The following is a 23927-nucleotide window of genomic DNA, read 5'->3' on the forward strand; positions in this document are numbered from 1 at the left end:
TCGAAGTGATGGGATGTCTGGTATTCTAGTCGGAGATTCTACGAGTTGGCTTAGTCCATGGATAAGAGCAAAAGATTCCGCTGATCTACCGGCAGAGTTTGTTGGGCCCGAGAACTTCAGCCATTGTTCATTATGAACATTGAAGTCCCCCAGGATTACAAACTCGGCCGATGGGTAACGGGGCAAGAGAATATCTATTCTAGTATTCTAGTCGGAGATTCTACGAGTTGGCTTAGTCCATGGATAAGAGCAAAAGATTCCGCTGATTTACCGGCAGAGTTTGTTCGGCCCGAGAACTTCAGCCATTGTTCATTACGAACATTGAAGTCCCCCAGGATTACAAACACGGCCGATGGGTAACGGGGCAAGAAAATATCTACAATGTCACTCAAGTATTTAAACAACTCAACAGTGTCTGATTCGGCAAGGTTTGGTGAGCGATATAGGCACGCATAAATTCTCATCATACCGGTGAGATCCACACGTACCCATAACACTTCGTGTTTTGCGCTCTCTATATTTGCGAGACGAGCGCAGCTGATGTCAGCACGGCTGTAAAAGCAGACACCTCCTTTTGGCCTGAAAAGGCTTTCCAGATGATATCCTGGGCAGTTCAGATAGGAGGTATCAGGGGGCTCGGCAATCTGTGTTTCCGTAAGGAAGAGGAGATGGGGATTTTGTGAGAGAAGGTGGTGGTGGATGGGAGTTAGGTTGGTGTGCAGACCGCGAATGTTAGCGAAATTTACCTTCATCCTCGGTCCCCACTGAGGACTCCTTCTGTTCGCTGTCGCTGATTTTATATTAATTTGTTGTGAGTTCATAGTTTTTAAGATTGTTGTATTTGTTTGTGGGATTTAGAATGGGTTGGGAAGGATTAGGTTAAAAAGGTTGGGTGGGGAGTTGGAGAGTGGAGCAACTGGATACACCAAATGTAAGGTATGTTCTTCTGACTGCGGTTCCAGGCAATGGGCAGGAGAGTCCGGCTGTAGAGGACGCCCAGTGCGCCCCAAACGCTGGATGCTGGGTCTTCACCGGTCACGAACCGGCACAACATCAGCGGCAGGGTTTTTTCGCTGGCTGATGGGGCAGCCCACCCTTGGTCGTGAGCCCAAAGGTCGGGCCCCTGTACTATCCAGCGGCCCGGACAGCGATAACCGGTTTACTGAATCTCCCTCAACCGGCCTCTCCCAGCCCGGCCCGCCCCGCAGTAAGTAGGCCGACCCATTCATCAGTGTGATCCAGAACGCATAACCCTCCATGAGCCCGGGCACCCCTGCTTAGTCACCAAACGTAGCGAACCACTTCAGGTGACCTGTGGCAGAGGTGTTGATAACCCAGATTATGGTTCCCGGGGCGGCGGTACCCATTGACCACCTCCCAAATTGAAAATCGCATTAATTCGATAGTACTGCGTCTCTTCGGCCATTCACGAGTACATTGTTATTTATTATTTGAGCGTTTTGTTGAGTAAATCATCAGATTTGGCAACATTGGGTTGATTTACAACGATGCCGCTTGACACTCAGAACTAAGAACCATCCTGCGTGGTTCTTATCCATCATCCTGCATTTACGCATTACGTTGGTAGTATTGCGTCCGTTCACCAATTGATATTATTTTGAAAACATATCGATGATAGTGCTGTAGCCACGCATTACGTACCCGTGTCACATGTTCTGTAATATACTTTGACTGAGAATTACCAACAGAGTGAAAGATACTCCCAGTATCGCCCTGGTGTAAGACCACCATTCAGAATTGAAACGTTGCTCCAAGTGCCTTTAGTCATGTTTAGTGACTAGATCTGAATAGCCCGGTACTTCCTCACCTTTCTCTTCCCCATCTCTTCCCTTTTCCCACTTACCTACAGCCTCACAATATACCCCAATTGTGGATGCCACTAATACTCACTGGCTCCAGACGGGAGCAGTTGGGACTCTTGTGAGGTATTCACGATAAAAATAAAAATAAAAAATAGATTTAAATTTTTAACGCATATTTTTACTGGCTGCTATCTTTATGTATGATTGCAGGATTCAACTCGAACTAAATGCTATCTAGATAGTGTCGTGGATAAATTTATCCATTTTTATTTAATATGCGACACCTATAGACTTTTCTTCAAGTCTGGGATGATTATTATTTTATATTATATCTCTAAAATATGTTTTCAAAACTCGTATTAGCAGAGTTTACACAAGCAAACTATTTTACATTGAAATCATTATCGAACGGAGAACGAAACAATATTGTTTTTTTAAGAAGAACATTCGGTGGTAGCCAAACCCGGTCGGCACAAAGTAAAAAAAGAAAAAGTGGGTGTGTCAAGCCTACGCAAGACAGAAGTGAAACTTCTAGTATTCCTCTCTCTCTATTTTCATTTCATCAAAAATTAAATGAATTAATTAAATGAACTACAACTATAAATGTAAATGTAAACGCAACACAAAACGCGAACACAACTTATCACAGCGGGAGCACGCTGCTAACTGATTCACTGGCCGTGGTGGGCGTGGCCGCGCAAGTGCGCTACCGGCCGACCTGCTAAACCGAACTCGTATCTCGCTCGTAACTCAAAGCAAAACGTTCGTGAGCGGCTCCCCCACCTCAACAAGCGCATATGGTGAGAGAGGGACAGTGAACGGTGAGCGGTGGTGGGGGTACCCGCATTTTCGTGTCGATCCTGACTCGGTTTTACTCCGTCCCCGAAAATCCATTACGCGCCTAAAGAAGTTTCACTTCAAAAAAACAAAAGTGGTGTGTACAAAGTTGTTTTATTTTAAATAAAATATTGTTGTCAATTGAACAAACAATTGATAAGTTCCCGGAAATTATCTGAATGTAAAATAAATCTTTAAGAATAAAATAATAACCTCTAGATATGAATTGAATTCGAGCTAGAATATCGTAACACAAATTGTAAGGGTTATTATTAATATATTTATAGAATTATAATTATATATTTTATCACACCTCCATAAATGCAATGAAAGCTTTAACTCAAATGAAATCGACAAAAAAATCTAAATATAGAAGAATACGTATGTGAAACATACAGCGAATGCACTAAAATCTAGAACAATATAATACATCTACTAACAATCTTGCACTTAAACATAAGGAGTATAATTTGAAACATGGACAAACTTCTGGTATACCTATGTATTTACCATTATGTCCGCAACCAGATTTTATAATTTTATCCGAGGCACACCTACATGCAAAACATAAAAATATACCAAGTATTCCAAACTACAAACAATATGTCACAAATTATCAGAAAAATAAAGTTGTGGAATTGTAGTCTATGCTAAAGAAAAATTTACTGATATCAATGTTAACGAAATACCAATATGTAACGCAAACTGTTTGTCAATTAATGAATCGAAATAATATGCCATTTAATATAATCGCATGTATCGAATAAATATCTCTAATATACCCTTATAGTCTAGTCAAGGAAAGAGATGTAGAGTGCATGAGCAGGTACCTAAGCAATTCCTTCAGAAACTTCATCAGGGTGCTTAGGGTATGAACATCTTGGAATAATTATCGATAATAACATCAAATGGAAAAGTCAAATAAACTCCACAGTAGACAGAATGAGAAAACTAATCTTTATATTTTTTAGACTTAGAAATACTGTATCATTAAAAATACTTAAAGATATTTATTTTGCACTTACACATTCTACACTACTACAGCATGGAATTGTGGCTTGTGGGGAGGGGGGGTGCATATAAATCATGCCTACTTCCACTTGTGACCATTCAAAAAATATTAGTAAAAATCATCTTAAAAAATCCATATTACTATCCAACAATAATTGTTTTCCATGGTTTATCTCACAAAAATTTATGTCTAAAATACTCGTACATTAAGTACTTCAATTATATAAAGATTTGTTTGATAAAAATAATATTCCACAATTAATTTTAAGCAAAATAATTATTTATATTGGAAGACTAATCGTACGACTTGTTCGAACTAAAATAGCACAACATCACTATTTATTTAACGGTATAAAATTATTTAATAAATTAATCTTGAATATATCTGAGGAAAATTATGACAGTTACAAAAAAATTCACTTTAAAATTCTCTAATACCACCTCATTACTTTTTTTATTATTTGATATTATTTATTTTATTTTAGGGAAATTAACAGTTTACAATGTCGTTCATTTATTCATATGAAATTTACCTAACTGAGAAACTAATTACATATTTCCTCAATATACTATTCTATTATGAATCTAAAAATTTAAACACAATACTTACAACAACTTCAAAATATTAAATTTATCGAAGAAAGCAAACACTTTGTGACTTGACATTATACAAAATAAAAAAAATTCTTCGTTTTAAACCACTTTATTTTAATTTATATTTCGTCGATCGGCTTGGATTGAACCCAAATATTGTGTTCAGTAAATATAAAGTGGTTTAAAACAAAGTATTGTTTCATTTTGTAAAAAATATAACGTTATTCAAGAGGGAGATTATTATAACATGAGATTATTATAACAGAATATTATTATAACATTATATAATTATATTTTATGCAGTTTGGTAAAAGTTTAATACATTTTTAATTGAGTTTTTATATTTATTTTGGTTACATTGAAGATAGAATCAGAAAGAATGTTATTATACATATGTTGAACATATTTTTCTAAGCCAAGCATTTTTATTTGAATTGGTTTTATAGTGATTTTCTTTAAAGATCACACGAGTGTGTGATCTTTAAAGAAACCGTGTAGGTACTTTCAAATCAATTCTGCTTAATAAACTCCACATATTATGTTTCTGCTTATCATTCCTTGTTATTATTTATAACTAACCTGTTTTTATTACTTTTATTGTATTTTTTTGTAAAGTTATTAATAGTTTTTGTAATAATATTTGCAACAGAAATATATGTAAAAATATATAGTTGTCTTCTCCTTAGCACAAACATCTTATTTATCAGAAAAGTTATTGAAATATTATATAATATTATGTTGTAAATATTGTAAGACTAAAGATGTTAAGAAATAATTTTTATTTTTTTTATTTTTAACGATAGTTTTTATGATAGTAATAAGTTTAACTCGTGAATTAAAATATTACAATTTGAAGTTGAACTAATTAAGTTAAATATAAAAACAGATATTAACGACGGAAGTGCTGTGTCGATGGTATTGTCCTCATGACCGATCACGAGTAGATATTATTTTGTATACATAACGACGGCCGTGCTGCATCCACGCATTACGTCGATGGTATTGCGTCCCCGTGGCCGTTTGCGAATATATACATTGTTATGTATTGTTTGAGCCCTTGGTGAAGCAAAACGCCAGATATGGCAACATTCAGTTCATTTACAACGATGCCACGTAGCACTCAGAACTAAAAAGCACCATGCGCGGGTGGACATTTTTGTAAAATTGTAACGAAAAGGATTAAACCACTGTTGAAATACTTACAAATAATGAGTTCATTCTCAAATAATATCTCTAAACCAGCCGCTTGTGGACTGCCATTGACAAGGCTAGAGAAACCAACATGGGGATTTGCCAAATATGTAAGAATAAAAGGAATAAAAGGTTTCCAAAATTACATTTATTCCTACAACTTATAGAACAAGAGACTCTGTTAAACAATATTATTATATCTCAGGGGTGAGCGGCCAGTCCGAAGAACTGAGTAGGCGGCGTCGGTGCTCCCGCAAATCCGTCTCGAGCTTTCCCTCGTAGTTGTCATACAGCATGTCAGCAGCAACACATCAACCAGTGCAAAGTATTGACAGGTGTTAGGATCTCTGTAGCGGGGCAAGATTAAACTGCTACAAAATGGTTTACAGTAGACTGTAAATTGATGTCCCGACCTAAAAATGACCGACCGCCCCCTCGCACGCCTCCGCCCAGTAGGTACTTTTGTACACAAGATATTCATCCAAACTTCTCCCTATCAATAGACAGTTTGTTGTCAGGTCTGGTGTGTTTCTGGATGCCAAAAAATAAAACATGTATATTCATAGATTTTGTATATACCGCACAAGAGTCTATGAGCAAAACAGCGAGACTGTGGCATCCCCAATCTGAGTACAAGGGTGAAGGTATTAGGGAAGGGAAGAAGATGGAGAAGAGAAATGTGGAAAAGTACCTGGCTATTTAGATCTGGTCGCCAAATATGGCAAAAGCTTAGAAATAATGTTTCGATTCGGAATGGTGGTCTGACACCAGGGCGATACTGAGAGTATGTTTCACTCTGGAACGTGCCGCAAACACACTTTATATTATTCGTAATGTATTAGTCGTGAAATAACACAAACAAATAAAAATTTATTTGCCCACGCCGCGGCCGTGTTCGACGGTCAGATTATGAGCTTCGGATTGTGAGTCGAGAGTCTTACCCCTAAACCACAGATTTTTTTAAATTTTTTATTATTTTAATATAGATCATATGGGTTACATTAATACATTTATATTTTGCAAAATATAATATTAAGGTTCATAATTGGTCATGAATACCTTATCAGAAAAGATGAGCTCTTGTGCCTGATAAGGGAGCCATGTAATTAATTAATTAATTAGTATGTAATTAATTAATTAATTCACTATGAACATGAAAATTTCACTAGAATAGTAAGAAATATTTGTTGTTGTTTATTTATTTATTGCACCTAACTGATTTTTACATTCTAGTTTACTAGTTGAGTATCGCAGTTACTATAAATTATTCAAAATTAAAACAAAAGAGAAAACTAAATACAATGAAAAAAAATGTTACAACAAAAGCGTGTAATAAAATAAGATACATTGGTAAAAATGATAAGATGTCTCACATAAGTAGATATTCAAAATAAACAAAAGATTGCAAAAATTATATATGTCTATTTGTGTCTCGATATATAAAAAATTGAAATAAACAATACTTAAATTGATTATTTTTAAGGTGAAATATATCTCTCAGATCAGAATAAGTAATGTTATCCTAAGGAGTTATATAATATAAGGGGCATAACAACTGCCTAAATGTGCCTAAATTATTGAAGTCTTTTGAAACTCTCAAAAAAAATCCAAAGACAGGGCCTTATATACGGAAGACGTGAAAATTAAATCGAAATTCAAAACGCCATGTAACATACAAATAATATACACTCGGACGCCAGAATAAATTATTCAATATGGACATGAAACCTTTATTAGAAGAGTTAGAAATATACGGAAGACGTAAAAATTAAATTAGAGTGAAAGGACGTGAAACCTATATTAAAAGGAACCTTCAATATACAAAAAATATACACCTGGACGTGAGTATGTACGTGACGCAAGAAATGTATGAAAGTATAATTGACATCAAAACCTGCATTATTATCAATATTAAAAAAAATATGATATTCGCGATTATTGTTATCAATACATAATGCAATAATCACAAAAACAATCTAAAATAAGAACTAGAAGCGCTGGACGCCCAAAGAAGGATTTACGCACGGACGCAGTAAATATAGTGGGACCTATATATACTCGTACTTTGTCGGTGGGAGAAAACGGCCCTTCACATGACACAACACTGGGGGTACATTTTTATAATGACGGCGGTGGTTGGCTAAGTGAAATTTTGTAAATACAAAGCTAAAGACATTTCAAGGAAAATTTTCATGAATGCTGACATTTCACCAGGGTGCGGAGTTATTCGCATATTGTCAAAGTATTAGCAGATTAAATTAAACAATTTGGAATCAAAAAGTTATCCACATATGAACATCCAAATACTTCCCAACTATCTATTACATATCTTCTTACCCCATCCTTTCTTCAAATTTCCTTTAGCCTCGATGCAATTAGTACTTACCCCAACTGAGGATGCAATAGTCTCACTGGTTCCAGGTAATTGTAACTTTTGCCTTGTTAAAAAAACAATTATTTTGACAGTTTAAATTAATTTCACTTCTTAACGATTTCATCACTTAACATATTTTTTCATCGTTTTTCCATGAAATGTATGCGAATATCAACCAAATGTTCCCGTTTTTCGGAAAATTGCAAAGCAAGCGAGAAACTGGTAAATCTACATCACATTACATCACATTGATTCGGGCGCTCTTCGGGGCTGCCGGCTGCTTTTTGGAAGCGCTCCGAGTTTATTTTTGAAATCCTGGGAAGTCCTCAATTTTCCAGGTGTAAATTTAGCATAAAATAACCGCATTAAGTTTTAGTTTACGTGTATAAAAGTAAAATAATTTTTCTGTAGCCCCTTCGGGCTTAACTCAAGTTTTAATATAAAGTTTTACATATTTTTAGTTCAAATCTGCCACGTTATCCAAAAAGTGCACAGTGAAAGGCAAAACATCGGTCGTCGGTTTTAAATGCTTACCACATGTGCACGGTGATAGACTAGTGAACAGTTTCAAGTGCGTGTAAGTGATTTATGAGGGTATCCTTTGGGCTATGATGGTTGTAAACAATGTCGTATATGACCGGGCCACACTACTCAGACTTAATAGTGAAAGTGTCTATTTGGACCCTGCAATAGCTGCAAAGATATCGCTGTATAACCTTGGACGCGTTATTACTAAAACAACTACCCGTAAAATTAGGTTTCGTGGTTGCAGAGCTGGACGCAGTAGGAAAAAACATCTGGAACACAGCATCGAAATAGTTACGTCACCGCTAACAAAAGAACAGGGAAAAGTAGCAACTCAAATTCTCCCGATTCCGGAGAGAGAATATAACACAGTTAATGCTTGTATACAACGGCATGCAAACTTTAAGAGCCGTCAACTAGGTATAGGATCCTGGAATGTTAGATCTCTCAATAACAAGATAGAGGAGGTAGGGGAGGTTTTCAACGAACAGAATCTTCATGTCCTGGCCATAACTGAGACTTGGCACGAAAATAGTGACTCTTTTTCAATAAAGAGACTCCGAGCTTTAGGTTATGTCGTGCTAGAAGAAGCCCGACCTAAAGCAACAATTTATCGGGATGACAACATCGCTAGCGTAAATCACGGGGGTATCGTGATTTTAGGTCGCCAGGGCTTGCGTTTAACAAGGGTGTCAATTGGTGCATACCGAACCTTTGAGCACTTGGGATGCCGAGTTTCGTCTGCAGGAGCATCATTCATTTTATTTACCCTATACCGGCCTGGTTCAAAACAAATCACTTTGGACTTTTTTAATGAATTTTCGTGTTTTCTCGAGCGGGTTGTGGGACTTTCCGATAATATTTTAATAACAGGTGACATTAACATTCACTTAGAGCGTCTAGAATCACCAAATACTCTTAAATTCACTGATTTATTAGACTGCTTCGGATGCCGTCAATGGGTAAATTCCCCAACTCACGATGCTGGCGGAACTTTAGACATTCTTATCTCAAAGTCAAGCGGTCCGTTTCTGGTAGCGGATAGTGTGGATGTAGGACTATCAGACCATCGACTTATTCGCGCAGAAATCGATTTTAACCCACCGAAAATTCCTTACGTTACTATCACATCAAGAGCATGGCGCGGTTTTAACTTTGACGACTTCCTGTCAGAACTAAAAGCTTCTCCGCTCTGTACACATAGCGCATGGGAAACAGAGTCGCCAACCAAACTAGCAGCAGATTATAACACCATCCTTTCAACCCTTTTAAATACATATGCCCCAATTTCTACAAAAACTCGGCGTCTACGAAAATCTGATGCCTGGTTTGACGAAGAATGTCGGAGCCAGAAGAGATTGATGCGTAAATTGGAGAGGTCCTACAGACACTCGGGGGTTACATCACGGAACGATTGGCTACAGGCTCAAAAAGAGTACACGATCTTAATCCGTTCAAAAAGGTCTGAATATTGGACAAATAGGATCACTTCAGAGCGTCAAAATCCACGTAGTCTTTGGAACTCGGTTAAGACAGTCATTGCTGATGTCCATGCACCAAATACAATCGACATAGCTCCGGAAATCTTCTCCAAGTTTTTCCTTGACAAAATTGAGTCAATACGAGCCCTAACAACCTACGCTCCACCACCGTATTTTACTAAATGCAATAGAGAAGACCTTTCTGCCTTCAAACCTACATCCCTAGAAGAAGTAAGGAAATTAATTCTTACTTCACCGAACAAGCAGTGTTCGCTCGACCCTATTCCAACGTGGCTACTGAAAAAGTGTTGCAATGAAATTGCTCCCTTTTTAGTTCATCTTTTCAATAAGTCACTTAGCACGGGTGACTTTCCAAAATCCCTTAAATCAGCTATCGTAACTCCATTATTAAAAAAACCACAACTGGACGCTGAAGATCTTTCAAATTACCGACCCGTTTCAAATCTGCCTTTTATATCAAAAATATTAGAAAAAATCGCTGCCTCACAGGTCATATGTCACTTAAATTCAAATGAATTATTAACTAAATACCAATCTGCATACAGACGGTTCCACTCCACAGAAACCGGGTTACTACGTGTTTTGTCGGACATAACTACTGCCATTGAGTCGGGTAAACTGGCACTTCTTTCAGTCTTGGACATGAGTGCTGCATTTGACACGATTGACCATGACTTTCTTATTAAACGATTAGATGAATCATTTGGTTTAAACTGTGATGTTAAGACCTGGCTGACATCGTACCTGGCCAACCGTTTACAAGCCGTAAAAGTAGGAAAAAACCAATCAAATTATGCAACCCTTTCATCTGGAGTACCCCAAGGGTCCGTTCTGGGCCCACTACTCTTCATCCTCTTCACAAATGATGTCGCTAAAATAATAGAATCATTCGGCCTTCTATCTCACTGCTACGCTGATGACCAGCAAGTTTATTTTTACTGCTTACCAGAAGAAATAAACAGTCTAAAAATTCGTATAACTGAGTGTATAGAAGCAATTACTGGCTGGATGACCTCAAATAGATTGAAACTGAATCCCACAAAGACTGAGTTTCTGTGGACTGCTACAAGCAGACGTCAGCATAACATTGAAAACTCCCCAATAACCATTTCCGGAAGTGACATCACTCCAAAAACGTGCATCAAATTACTGGGTGTCAATCTGGATGCTAATTTTTCCCTTAAAACTCAGGTGAACAGAACTGTAAGCACGGGGTTCTTTCAATTAAGGCAAATTAAAGCAGTGCGGAGAAACCTGCCAACAGAGGCGACTAAATTGCTAGTCAATTCCTATGTTGTTTCACGTCTAGATTATTGCAACGGAATATATGCAAGTCTCCCTAAATGTCAAATCAACAAATTACAATCCGTTTTCAACGCCGCGGCAAGGCTCATCACCGGAGTATCTAAATACTCCCACATTTCAGAGCATCTCAAAAATCTGCACTGGCTCAAATGTCCTGAAAGAATCCAGTTCAAGGTATGCTGGATGGTATTTAAGTCACTTAACGGAATGGCTCCGGCTTATTTATCAGAATTGTGTATTCCAGAAGATTCCAACTCACGACAGTCAACCCTTAGGTCAGCAACGTCATCAGCTATCGGAAGGTTGAAGGAACCAAAGCGCACACCAGATACTAAGTTCGGTGAGCGTGCTTTTGCCGTGTCAGGACCTAAAGTCTGGAATGGACTGCCACATGATTTGAGAATGATCGCAGACTCGACAGAATTTAGGTCTAAACTTAAAACGCACCTTTTCAGACAGTCGTATCCATAATTTCAGAAACCTTCACTTTCACAGTTGACGGCAATTTAAATTTAAATTAACAAAATGTAAAAAATACTAAAAATAAAATAAAATAAATAAAAATAATAATTAAAAATAAATAAATAAAAATGATAACAACTAACAATTTGTAGGCTTTTAAGACAGTTAAAATACATTTAAATTAAAATAAAAACTATAGCAGACTTAAGATCATGCGACGACCAGTGTTTTTTGATGTAGTGTCCTCTGCGTGCAGTTCTATCTTTTATAAGCATAAATTTTTTAATATAAGTGTGTTTGTTGGAAGTGACTTGCCAGGTAAGTATGTTTTGGTATCATTTCTAAATAACAAATGTAGATCATAGGAAATAAATTGTACAGCGCCCTTGAGGTGATTTTTCACAAAAACGGCGCTCTACAAATTATCCAATTATTATTATTATTATTATTATTATTAAAGTTTAAATTTAGATACATCTATGAAACCTTGAAACAAGACGAAAATACATTCAGAGTCGATTTTGTGGTGTAACTTCTTTTAGGCGCTAAGGGCTGCGATGGAAGAAAAGGGTCGTAATAGTTTGTGGGAGAAGTTCTTTGAATTTTTGCCACTGACTATGACATTCATTAGTCACCCGCTTGTGGTTAAATCACCAAAAATTTGAAGAGGATTATTAATAAATTAGCAGTACGTTTTTCTTCGTATATATACGGATTCAAAAAGGAATATAATTTTAGTAAAATACTGTCGTCGAGACATTGCCATTTTATCTTTACGGAAAAATATTTTTCACTACAGATTCTGGTATTCAAGAAAAAAGCGTGCGTAGGTTCCAAATGCAATGAGCGTTGCATATATCGATGTTCTAGATCTTACTAGTAGCTTGCTGCTAGTAATTAATAACAATAAGGCAATTATTTTAATGCGCGTAATATTAATAAAGGTGAATAAATCTGAGTAATTGCTAAGATTCGGGGTCCACAGACGCAGGGCAGATATTATACCCGAATGCATTCGGTGAGGTTTGTAAAGTTTCGTTTCTGAATCCAACGCCATCCCAGGGTATACGAATAACAATTTTTGGCCTACCTGTACCTACTAGCACCGTTCAAAACAGACGTTATGCTACATGAAATAATCCATAAGTTTTTTTTAGCTTAGAATCCGCGCTGGGCCGTATTCCCATTGGTGGCATTTTTTACTTTTTTATTTATTAACTTTCAAAAATACAGTTTTTTACAATTATGTCCCGTTAAACTGATTAATATCAGTTTGTCAACGGATTCTTTTAACAATTACTTTTTAAATAGACATACGATTTTCACAAGTAAATAAAATATACACATAATTACATTAGTATAAAAAAATAGTTTCAGATAACCATTTTTTGAACATACATTTGCTTCTGTGAGTCAATTTACAGCTTTTTATTGAGTTTGGTAACATGTTGTAAATTATTGGAACGAGGTATATATTCAGGTATCTTGGAACTGCAAGTCCATCGTTTGCAATTAGTCTTGTAATATGAACATGTGTTATGTTATATAATGGGTTTCCATGGATTCGAACCGCGTAGGGAAATCAAATATACCATATTCACGATTACCGGGCTAGCTCAAGCAGGTTTCGTGTCTTCGGTTCGTTTGTATGGAGAGAGAACAGCCGCTTCCTATGGGTTGATAGAACAGAGGGTTTTTTGGAAGTAAAACAATCTAGTTATAGTGCTACAAATGCCTTCAAGAAGACCTACATTACAGCACTTCAATCTACGCGTAGGAAAAGCTTAAATCTTTTTGTGGACGGTCAAAAAAATGGAAAATGAGGTTTAATTTATGGGAAAAGAGCAGAGACAGAAATAAATAGAATTAAACTGGAACGATACCGTAGGGCAATGATTTTGTAAACGTCCAGGGTGTCAGCAGCGGCAAATACTGATTCAAAATATACTGGTGCTTAATTTTTGGTGGCAAACACTTTCAAAACACTGTTTTGCAAAGCAAATCTCGAATTCCAAGCGGAGAAGCTAAACAACCTGTGCTCACGAAAGCTAGAAACCAAGAAAATTCTACCCGCCTGCACCTCTGGGGATCCGGCGGTTTAGTCCCGCCTCCCCGGTAATGATCACACCCACTTTAAATGCAGCTTCGGGGTTACCATATGAAATAATTTGAATATACAAAGTACTTGATTTTATGAAAATATTACGGGGTCGAATGTTTTAATTGTAAGAAAGTTCATTTCATAACAGTAACTATTTTATTATGTTCATATTGAGATATATGCTGACTTGCAATTTTAAGCCACAATACAGCACGAACAGATAATAAATGTACAGAATTGTATAGTAATGACTGTGGTACGTCATGTCTTTGTCTGTATTTACTTTTGTTTAATAATAATTTAACCAAAGAATATTGTAAATTTTGGACTGAAAGAAGATTTTTTTTTGTTGAATGTCCCCATGAAGTTATTCCATATCTTATTAGGGATTCCGCCAATGACAGGTATACTGTTCTAAGGGTATTTGGTGGAACGCAAAACTTCAATCTCTAAAGTTCAATCACTATAGCTCTAAGCCGATGCAGACTTTTTGTATATGTTTATCCCCTTTAAAAATATCAATCAATTGTTAAGCCTAGATATATGTATTTTGAAACAAGTTCAATATTTTTACATGAGCATGGTAGTATTATAAAGTTATGGATGCAATTAAAATCATGAGAAATAATTTTAGGAGTTATGGTGATTATTATTTTTTTGATAAATTAATGTTTTTAAGACAAGATTTTATTTATGCATAGCACAAAGGATAACAATTATTTTTATAAGCAATAATTGTTCGCCTGAAACACTCATCCACATTGAAAAAATAATAGTTATGGTGATGTTATTACGATGAGATCTGATGTGCATAAGCTTCATTTTTTTAGCATTGACTGTTGAAACTACATCATGTGACCATTTTTGAAGAGTGACAAAATCAATTTGCAGTAAAGTAATCGCCAAACCCTTCAGTATTTCAAATATGTATTCAAATAAGTCTTCACTGCGATTGAATTTCTCATGAAATTTCCGAATGTTTCCGATATATTTTAAATTTACTATAGGTTTCTTATTTTAGAAGTTGACGTAAAGACCAATACCACTTTAGAAATTGGATAAAATTTTCTTTCATATATTTGTGTTTAAAAGAAACAACAATGTTTCTAAATAATAAAAAAATAATGCCAAACACGAAAAAAGTTTAAAAAAAACTTACTGAAACGTTTTTACTCAAAACGCCAATAGTTTTGAAATTATTCCATTTTTAGAAAACAGTTTCATATTGTTTACAAAATTGGTAACAAAATAATTACTTCACTTTTTATGCCGTCATTACCAAAAAAAAATATAAAAAATTTTAAACTTCTGAAAATTATTTGATATCAAGGAAACGGTAAAAAAATATTTAACAATTTGTACTCGTTATTCCATCAAAACGAGGTTATATTTTTAAAATATTTATTGACACACACCTGCACAAGACATTTATATTATAAAAAATATCATTTTATTGAATTTGTTTGATAAAATAGAATTTAATTACATAAACTTTCACCTTACGAGAAATAAACCAATTTTTGGTCCCAGCACAAAACACACTTTTTCAAACAGTAAGGCACTGACAGAAAGATATTTTAATATAGTTCCATTGATGAAGTTCATAATAACACATATAATTAAAAAAAAACCGAAGAAATAGAAACGAAATAACCATTAAAAACTGAAATTAAGACGTAACCGGGCGTTGATTTTTCCATACAAACGTAGTCCCCATTTATCTTTCTGGATTTTAACCCTAGAGCAAATATTTTTTTGAAATAAAATAGATATCGGCGACTTGCGTGTTGATACGTTTTGTTTTTTTGATAAATTGCTTCTTATAGAAGTAATGACCTTCCAAAAATCAATAAAATTGCCTGATTTAAACGCAGTCAAAAGACGTTCAGTCTACAAACTAGACAATATATTTTGAAAAAAAGCAAAACGGTCCGACATAAAATAGTTTCTTCTTATGTAGTTGGTAAAAAAATGAAAATCGGTTAACTTTTGGAGGAGAAAAATGGGGAATACAAAACTTCGATTTTGAAGATTTCATTTAGGTATTAGTAGAGCGAGCTGCATGTGTCTCTTTCGCTCAGTATTCGGGAGGTAAGGGTCGGGGGGACAGGGTTTAGATAAATACATATTATTTGTGCGAAGTGATGTCACGTAGTCATTAATCGATATTCGATATTCTAGTGTTGTGTTGTCCCGAGTAATCGATGTTTTTTTTTATTATTTTTTCCGTTTGGTCACTTTTGTGTTTGTTTGGTGAAGTATTCCGATATTCTTACTTCAATTTCATACGTTTATGCCAGACCGACTCCGAGGTGATTTCGTTCCGTATTGCCAATATGGATACAAAACACTCAAATGGATAATTTTTTTTAAAAATAATTTTGGGTTACTAGCATAATATTATAATTCTTCAATAACCTATAATGCATATTGTTATTTTATTGATTTAACTAATATTTCAACAAATAAATAAACAGCAAAGTGATGTAGCGTAGTGTATCGAATTGTGTCGGTGCACTAGTGTTGTCTTTTCGTTTTTTTTTCTTTGGTTTAGTGACTTATTTCGAGTATACCATACTTGCCGATCTTGCTAAAATTGGACCAAATTCAATTTGTATACGTCAAGTACTATAATAATTTTCAATTTGGGAGGTGGTTATGGGTACCGCCGCCCCGGGAACCATTTATTGGATAACCTCTGTCATAGGTCACCCCAAGTGGTTCGCTACGTTTGGTGACTTGAGAAGGGGTGCCCGGGTTCATGGGGGTGAGGATTGTCCGGGTCTTGGCGATATATGCATCGGTCCGCCAATTGCGTGGCAGGCCGGATCAGGAAGCCACCTGACTATTGTGCGCGCTCAAGTTGAGACGCGACTTATTTGGACGAGTATTATAACAAAACCCTGTAGCAACCCGATACAGAATTTGGTCGTAACATGGACATGTACCTAGCATGAAAGTCAAAAAATCCTCAACTTACAACGAATAAAGATTTTTTTTTTAAATATATATTTTAAAAAAGATGCCATTTGCGTGGTGATCTGTTATAACAAAACACAGTAGAAAAAGTTGCGCCGTTTAGTCATGACATTTTCTTTTATTTTCGAGTTACATGGATATTTTAATACTAGTTCATTTTTATTCATGATCCGATTTTCAGAACCCCGACATGTCTGGAAGTTTGGTAGAGTGGAAAAAATGGAGGTTTCCTTCACACCATCCGATTTGCAGTGTGGTGATTGGTAAGGGTGTTATGGTTTTTATGTCATTTTCAAAATTTCAACGAATGACACTGGCGTTGGCTCTATTAAAAACACACAATATTAAGATTCGTTAAACAAAATAGTGAACAACAAAATTGCAATATTATATCGAAAATTGGTCACTTGCGATGTTTATGTGGTAAAAATTGGTCATTTTGGCCAAATAAACATCGCAAGGGAATTAAAACCTGTTGATTTCAGGAATTTTAGTAAAATAAAAATATATATTTTATTTAAATACTTTTCCCTGTCTCAAACAACTTGAATGGTTTAGTTAAGTTTTGATTAACAAGAAAGATAACTATCTGTCCAAACAAGTATTTTATATTATTTTTAATTGATTAATTTAGCAAAAAGACACAAATTATTTAATTTTATTTTATTTTATTACAAGATAATACATTACAAAATGATAACAAAGTAATAATGTATTATTCCCAATGAGTTTATAAAACTCATTTCGGGAAAGACAACATTAGAAAGGACAAGGCAAATAAATAAAATACATTAAAATAAATAAACGCAGGTGTTATTATGGAGTACCAGAGAAAGATTGTGTTAGTCATTAATGAAACTGCTAAGGAAATATCTTTTAAGAGCTTTTGTCAATGTTTATTTGTTAGTTGCCGGAAGTTTTAAATTACTAGGTAATGCGTTATATTGTTTGTGTGCAATGTATTGTAAGGAGTTAATTCCAAATTTGGTCGTGTAAGTAGATGATGATAAATGTATTCGATTTTGTGATCGTGTTTTGTGCTGGTGTATGTCAGAATTAAAGACTGGTTTAGTGTTGGTGTGTGAGGAGTGTTGAATTATTTGTAAAATGGCAGTTGTGATGTTATACTTTGGCAGGACTGTAAAAGGAAGTATTTGTGTCTGTGAGTATATATCTTTGACATGCATATCCCATGGCAGATTATATATATTACGTATGGCTCTATTTCGAATTACTTTTATTTCGGAACTTTTTTTTTTGGTAATGGTTCCCCAGATACTAACTAGATAACTCAGGTGGGAGTGGATCATAGCATAATATGTTGCACGCAGTAAGAATGTGGGGAGCACACCTTGGAGTCGATAAAGTTCACCGGTTATCGGGGAAATTTTGGATTTTACATTCTCAACATGGGAGTTCCACGAGAGATTAGAGTCTATGAGTAACCCCAAATATTTCGTTACTTGAACATGTTGTAGCTTTTCATTTCCAAGAATGATATTCATTAATTAATTTAATAAAATTTACTTGCGCACGCCGCGACCTGCAGATTCGTAGCCAAGAGCCTTACCCTTCAACCACGGAGGCAGTTCAAATGTACGCACCTACATATTTTAGTATGTGTACCTATATGGGTAGTAAGATATTTTTTTAATTTTTAAAAGAAAGACAAACATTCCTTGGTTACGAATAACCTAACATTTGAAAAACTCCTACTACCACCACACTAAGCGGAAGGTATTGCTTGTGTTGTGATGGAGAACTTAGCCAGCCGAGGAATCGGACATGGGACGCCCGGGTGGGACCCAAACGCGATGCCCACTCTGCCACTGACCGGTCAAGTAAGTAAGAGCAATACAATTAATTAGTAGTACATTATTTTGATGTATCTCACAAGGTTTAGCCAGCGTTAGCAAATTAAGTGCCCAAAAATATATTTTAAATCACTTGATTACACAATGACTTTCCTCTACTTTTTATAAATATAATAAATATTTATAAATTACGTGTGTAAACCTTTCGGAAGAAAATCTTTAAATGATAGTGAAAATCCTATCAAAATCCATTTCGTAGTTTAGAAGAAAACAAAAACTAAGCACACAAACAGACAGACGCCTATACTTTGTTCGATACTATTTAGAGATTTTAGTAAGACCCAATAAGTGCCCAGTAAACAAAAAAATTATATGCCGAGACAAAAGGAGAAATAAGTCGGAAAGATAACCACAAACAACAGATATACCTACATGACGAAGGACGGAAGACGGGAGATGCGGGGCGGGAGGACGAGCGGAACATGCACACACTTTTAGTTGGGTGGGTACCTAAACATCGATAGCGCGCTCGCTGAGCAGAGTGAAATAGCAAGTGATTTTAAAATACCTATTGTTCAAATTTCTCAGCGCCCGGTTTTCCTCTTAAAAACGTAAATATTCCGATCCGATCCGGCGACTTCAAACACTAAACGGTGTTTTGTCAGCCATGTTGGAATAGTGATGAGGTCGCATTGAAACTTGAGTGGTAACGGTGACAGTTGGAAATAAAATTAAAATGAATTATAAGCACGTTTTCTAAGGGTTTTAAATTCAAGAATTATTTTCACTTTTTAAAATTACTTATACTAAGACGTATAATGCCATTAATATTGTTTAATAATACTGATGTAGCTTTTTGTGTGGCATTAATAAAGTGACTAGGATTGTAGTTATTTCGTCGATTGAAGGCCAGTAAAGTAATAATATTAAATGTTTTTGTGTTGTTCTTGTATTGTTTTGTATTTACTATGCTTATATAGATAATGCACTTGCATAATGTGGATTAACTAGATAATCATTTTTGGAAAAATGTGTGAAAGGGTTTAGTTTTTCCTGTGGGGAAGACAAAGTCAGAATTTTTTTTTGTTTTTTTTTCTTCCTTTTTTGTAATAAACAGAGATAATGATATCCTCACTGGGATCTCCCGCACTGAGGATTTAATTTACATATAATTAGAATGTGGTAGTATTGATAATATGAAGAATATAAAACTAACTAACTAAGCATCACGCCGTTTTCCCGTAGGGGTAGGCAGAGAGGACGGACCGCCAAACAACTCGGTCTTGGCACACACTCCTTGCCTCATTCACATTCATATATCGTCTCATACATATTATTCTATTGTTCTGACTCTCGACATGACCTGACTTAAGTATCTGATTCACTTGGTCGTGACATGTCTTTCTCGGGCGTCCCCGACTTTTGCTACCATTCACATTTGCATCATATATTCTCCTTACACTCCTTTCTTCGCTCATTTACTCTACATGCCCAAACCATCTACGCGTCCCTTTCTTGATCTTACTCACTACGCTTACGTCGGCCTTGCACTCTTTGCGGATCTCCACATTCGTCACACGATCATTCATGGTTTTACCACAAATACGCCTCAGGGATATCATTTCACAGCATTCAATCTACTTTCATCCTTTTATTTTGCCAGTACCATGCCTCACTTCCATACACCAGGTTAGGTACCAGCACTCCATTGTGGATTGCTAACTCCGCTTCTTTGGACAATTTTTTGTTAGCGCCAACTGCGTTCAGTCCTTCATTAATGGAGTTTCCTGCATTTACTCTTCTTTCAATATCAGCCTTCCCATCTCTCGTAAACATGCTTCCTAAATACACAAACTCATCCACCTGCTCCAAGTATTCCTTTTTCACAGCTATATTATATACTGTTTTCGTACTCTCTCTTTCAAACACCATTACTTTAGACTTACTTACATTCATCATTAACTCATTTTTCATGCATACTTCGTTCATCCTAGACACGAAAGACTGCAGATCATCCATAAAAAATTATGACGTGCTTAGTGGCAATTTTCTGATTTATTGACTAAAAAACTATTCGTCACGCCGTTTCCCAAAAACAAGTAACGCAGCTCTGTATTTTCATACACTGTTCGCTTCAAGCACATGGCCTTAGTCGTAAGTCTTAGAGATAAGTCAGTAGTTCTAGTATAAAATATTTAAGAAATATGGTAAGTTTTTAGATTCTCACGGCCAAAAGCATTTTTGTTGTTTGTTTTTGGGGTGTTATGCCGTGTTGCGCTAACTCCTTCTTTAGCCGACGTTTCGGACAGCGTTGCAGTGTCCATCATCAGGGCAGATCCGGTAGATCCGAAGATGTGTAAATTTTGGTTGTCGAGTTTGTGCTTTTGAAACGTCGGCTAAATAAGGAGTTAACGCAACACGGCATAACACCCCAAAAACAAACAACAAAAATTTAAGAAATATGTTTGTACAGCGCCCTTGAAGTGATTTTCACGAAAACGGCGCTATATAAATTAACCGAATATTATTATTATTATTATATTATATTTCATAATTAACATATCAAAATTACAAAATGGTATATGGCAAATAAATGTATCTTTCATAGTCTTCACAAAACAGTTGTACACCAAATATGATTTTAGATTTTCACGGCCAAAAGTATTTTTGTTATTTGTTTTTGGGGTGTTATGCCGTGTTGCGCTAACTCTTTCTTTAGCCAACTTTAGATAACACATCTGCCCTGATAATGGACACTGCAATGCTGTCAGAAACGTTGGCTAAGGAAGGAGTTAGCGCAACAAGGCATAACACCCCAAAAACAAATAGCAAAAAGTTGTACACCAATACCGAGACGATTACAAATTTAGAACACAAAAGTCTAGTAAATGATAAATGGCTAAAAAAATCGGTTGTACGTGAGTGAAATGTGAAATACTCCCGAGTGAAATTATTCATGATCCATGAACTCAAATTTGCTTTGAATTTAATTTTCATAATCAAAATTGAAACTGCTTGTGTGAAGTAGATTTCAGGTAAGCGTTTCATGGGTACATATCCATAATATTTAAATGAAATTAGATAGCTTTGCTTAAATTCAAATACGGTATTGTCTTTACTTTAAAAGTTGTTATAAAAACATAAGATTGTTCATTTTAATAGTAGATTTATTTTTTTGGCAATAATATTTTTTTAAAGTCTTTAGAAATTAATATTTTTTCACAATGTTCCAAAATAAAACCGGTGACCGATTTACTTTTTTCGAATTTCGAAGATTATCCGCCATATCGCTAATTAAACACCTGCCTTGAGCTAAATGGCGAACGTTTCGTCGTCTTTCATAAAAATTAAAAATGATAACTTAAATTTGTTGATGAAGCCCCTTATTTTTCATGAATAATGATTAATAAATACTTTCACGATATTTACATAAATATAAATCAAACACTGCGAATTCAATGCGGAAACACTCGATTTTAAAACACTTTCGGGTGAATTAGAAAGACATTCACTTTTAACATACTATTATTGTACGATTAAGGGCCGGAATTCCGATATTCTACCGATTTATATCATATTTCCTTTGAACACTTTAAGTTTCTAGGTTCTTAAAAAAATATATGCTATTTTTAAAGATATTATCTGAATATATTTAGGGCCGAAACGTTAATTACATTAAATTCCCTCGATAGAAAAAAATTGCAAAGTATGCTCCAAAAATTATTATTTACACATTTGTTTCTGTTATATTACAAGTTACAGGTATAAAAAAAATCACATTGCTTCTTTAAATGCTACTTAAAATATGTTTAAAGAAATTTTTTCTCTACTGTAAATAAGTCGTGTTTAATTAAATATTTTCACAACTGTCGCTTACGCCTATTGCTTTTAAATCATATTTATTATTTCCAGCTCGCTCTGACTTGAAGATTAACCTATCTTTCTTTGAAAACTTTATTCGCCAACTCGAGGGCTTTGGGGGCAGACGTGTCGTTCAACGTTCTATGATATACAGACGTGCGATTACGTGCAAATATTTGAATCTTTAAAGATAATTTTTACGCGTGTAAAGTATATGAGTTAATAAATATTGTTTTTTCAAAGATGGGAAATACACGAAAGACATCCCGTATTTCAAAGAAAAAATGATATCTCATAAAATTATATCCTATCTAATAGGTGAGAAGAAAAAAATACAATATTTGATTTATAAGCTTATATTTATTATAAACGATAATTTACTATAAAAATTAATAATTCATATTTTTATTTATGTATTGTGTAGTAAAAATTTATTATTTTATTTTTTTCAGAATAGGTACTTTGGGAAATAAAACTAATTCCAATGCATTAGAAATTACGGGGTAAATTTTTATTAATTTAGTTTTCTTGTTGAGGAATACCTATACGATCGTGATTTATTTGTGAATTAAATTTCTACGTACACAAATACACATGTCACTTTACATCTGTTCTAATGATTCACACTGCAACGATGTCCGAAATATAATATAATAATATGTAATAATAATATATGGGCCATCTGTTTCAAATAACAATACTCGAACGAGGAATCCAGAAAAATAATGAACGTGCGAGCGAAAAAAGCTATTGAAAGTTCTGAAACTGTGGGGAATTTAATTTAGTTCAGTGATGTTATTTTTTTATGTCGGAAGGAGGCCCTGAAGAAAATAATTTCTCTCAGAGCCTGTGTCATCTTTGAAAATGCTGTATAGAGGGTATTTTTTGAGGAGGAGGGAGTGAACCTGTCCTGAATGTCAATTGTACAATTTCTACCCAGTATCAACTTTATTGTACGTTTTTTGATTAACCGTACCTAGGTGTTCTATTTTCAATAAACTCTTTAATTATGTTTCAGATGTGAAATCTATACTCCGCTACAGAATGTTTTGCCCGAGTCTTGTAAAGATGTTAAAGCACGGAGGTAATAATAAAATCATTTGAGCCCTTTACTGTTATTTAAAAGGTCACTTGAAGTGCAGTTATAATCAATGATTTTATTTTTTTCTAGCTTCCACGAACAATCTGAAAAGGCATTATCTAAGGATTATCTCTTAAGGAGAATATAGAAAATGTAGAAAGGTGACACGGATTTAAGATTTTCGATGAAATTATTGTGTTGTGAAATATTTATTTTGTTATTTAAATACTGTTTGAATGTAACATGTGTCGCGCCAAATTTACAGTCAACACATGTGACCCAAAACCTAAACATACCATGGACGTCAATGTAGCAGCAGTATCGGGGATGACTCCTGCAGGAATTGGACTTGCTGAACTGTCCGAGCTTTTGACGGCTGTTAACATACCCCCGATTTCCCAAAAATTGTTCAACAAGAAAAATGTGTTAGTTTCAAGGGAGTGGGAGAAATGCGCGTTAGTCGCCAT

This window comes from Hesperophylax consimilis, chromosome 13 (assembly GCF_061612785.1).
Source record: "Hesperophylax consimilis isolate HC1 chromosome 13, BYU_Hcon_1.0, whole genome shotgun sequence".
NCBI lineage: Eukaryota > Metazoa > Arthropoda > Insecta > Trichoptera > Limnephilidae > Hesperophylax > Hesperophylax consimilis.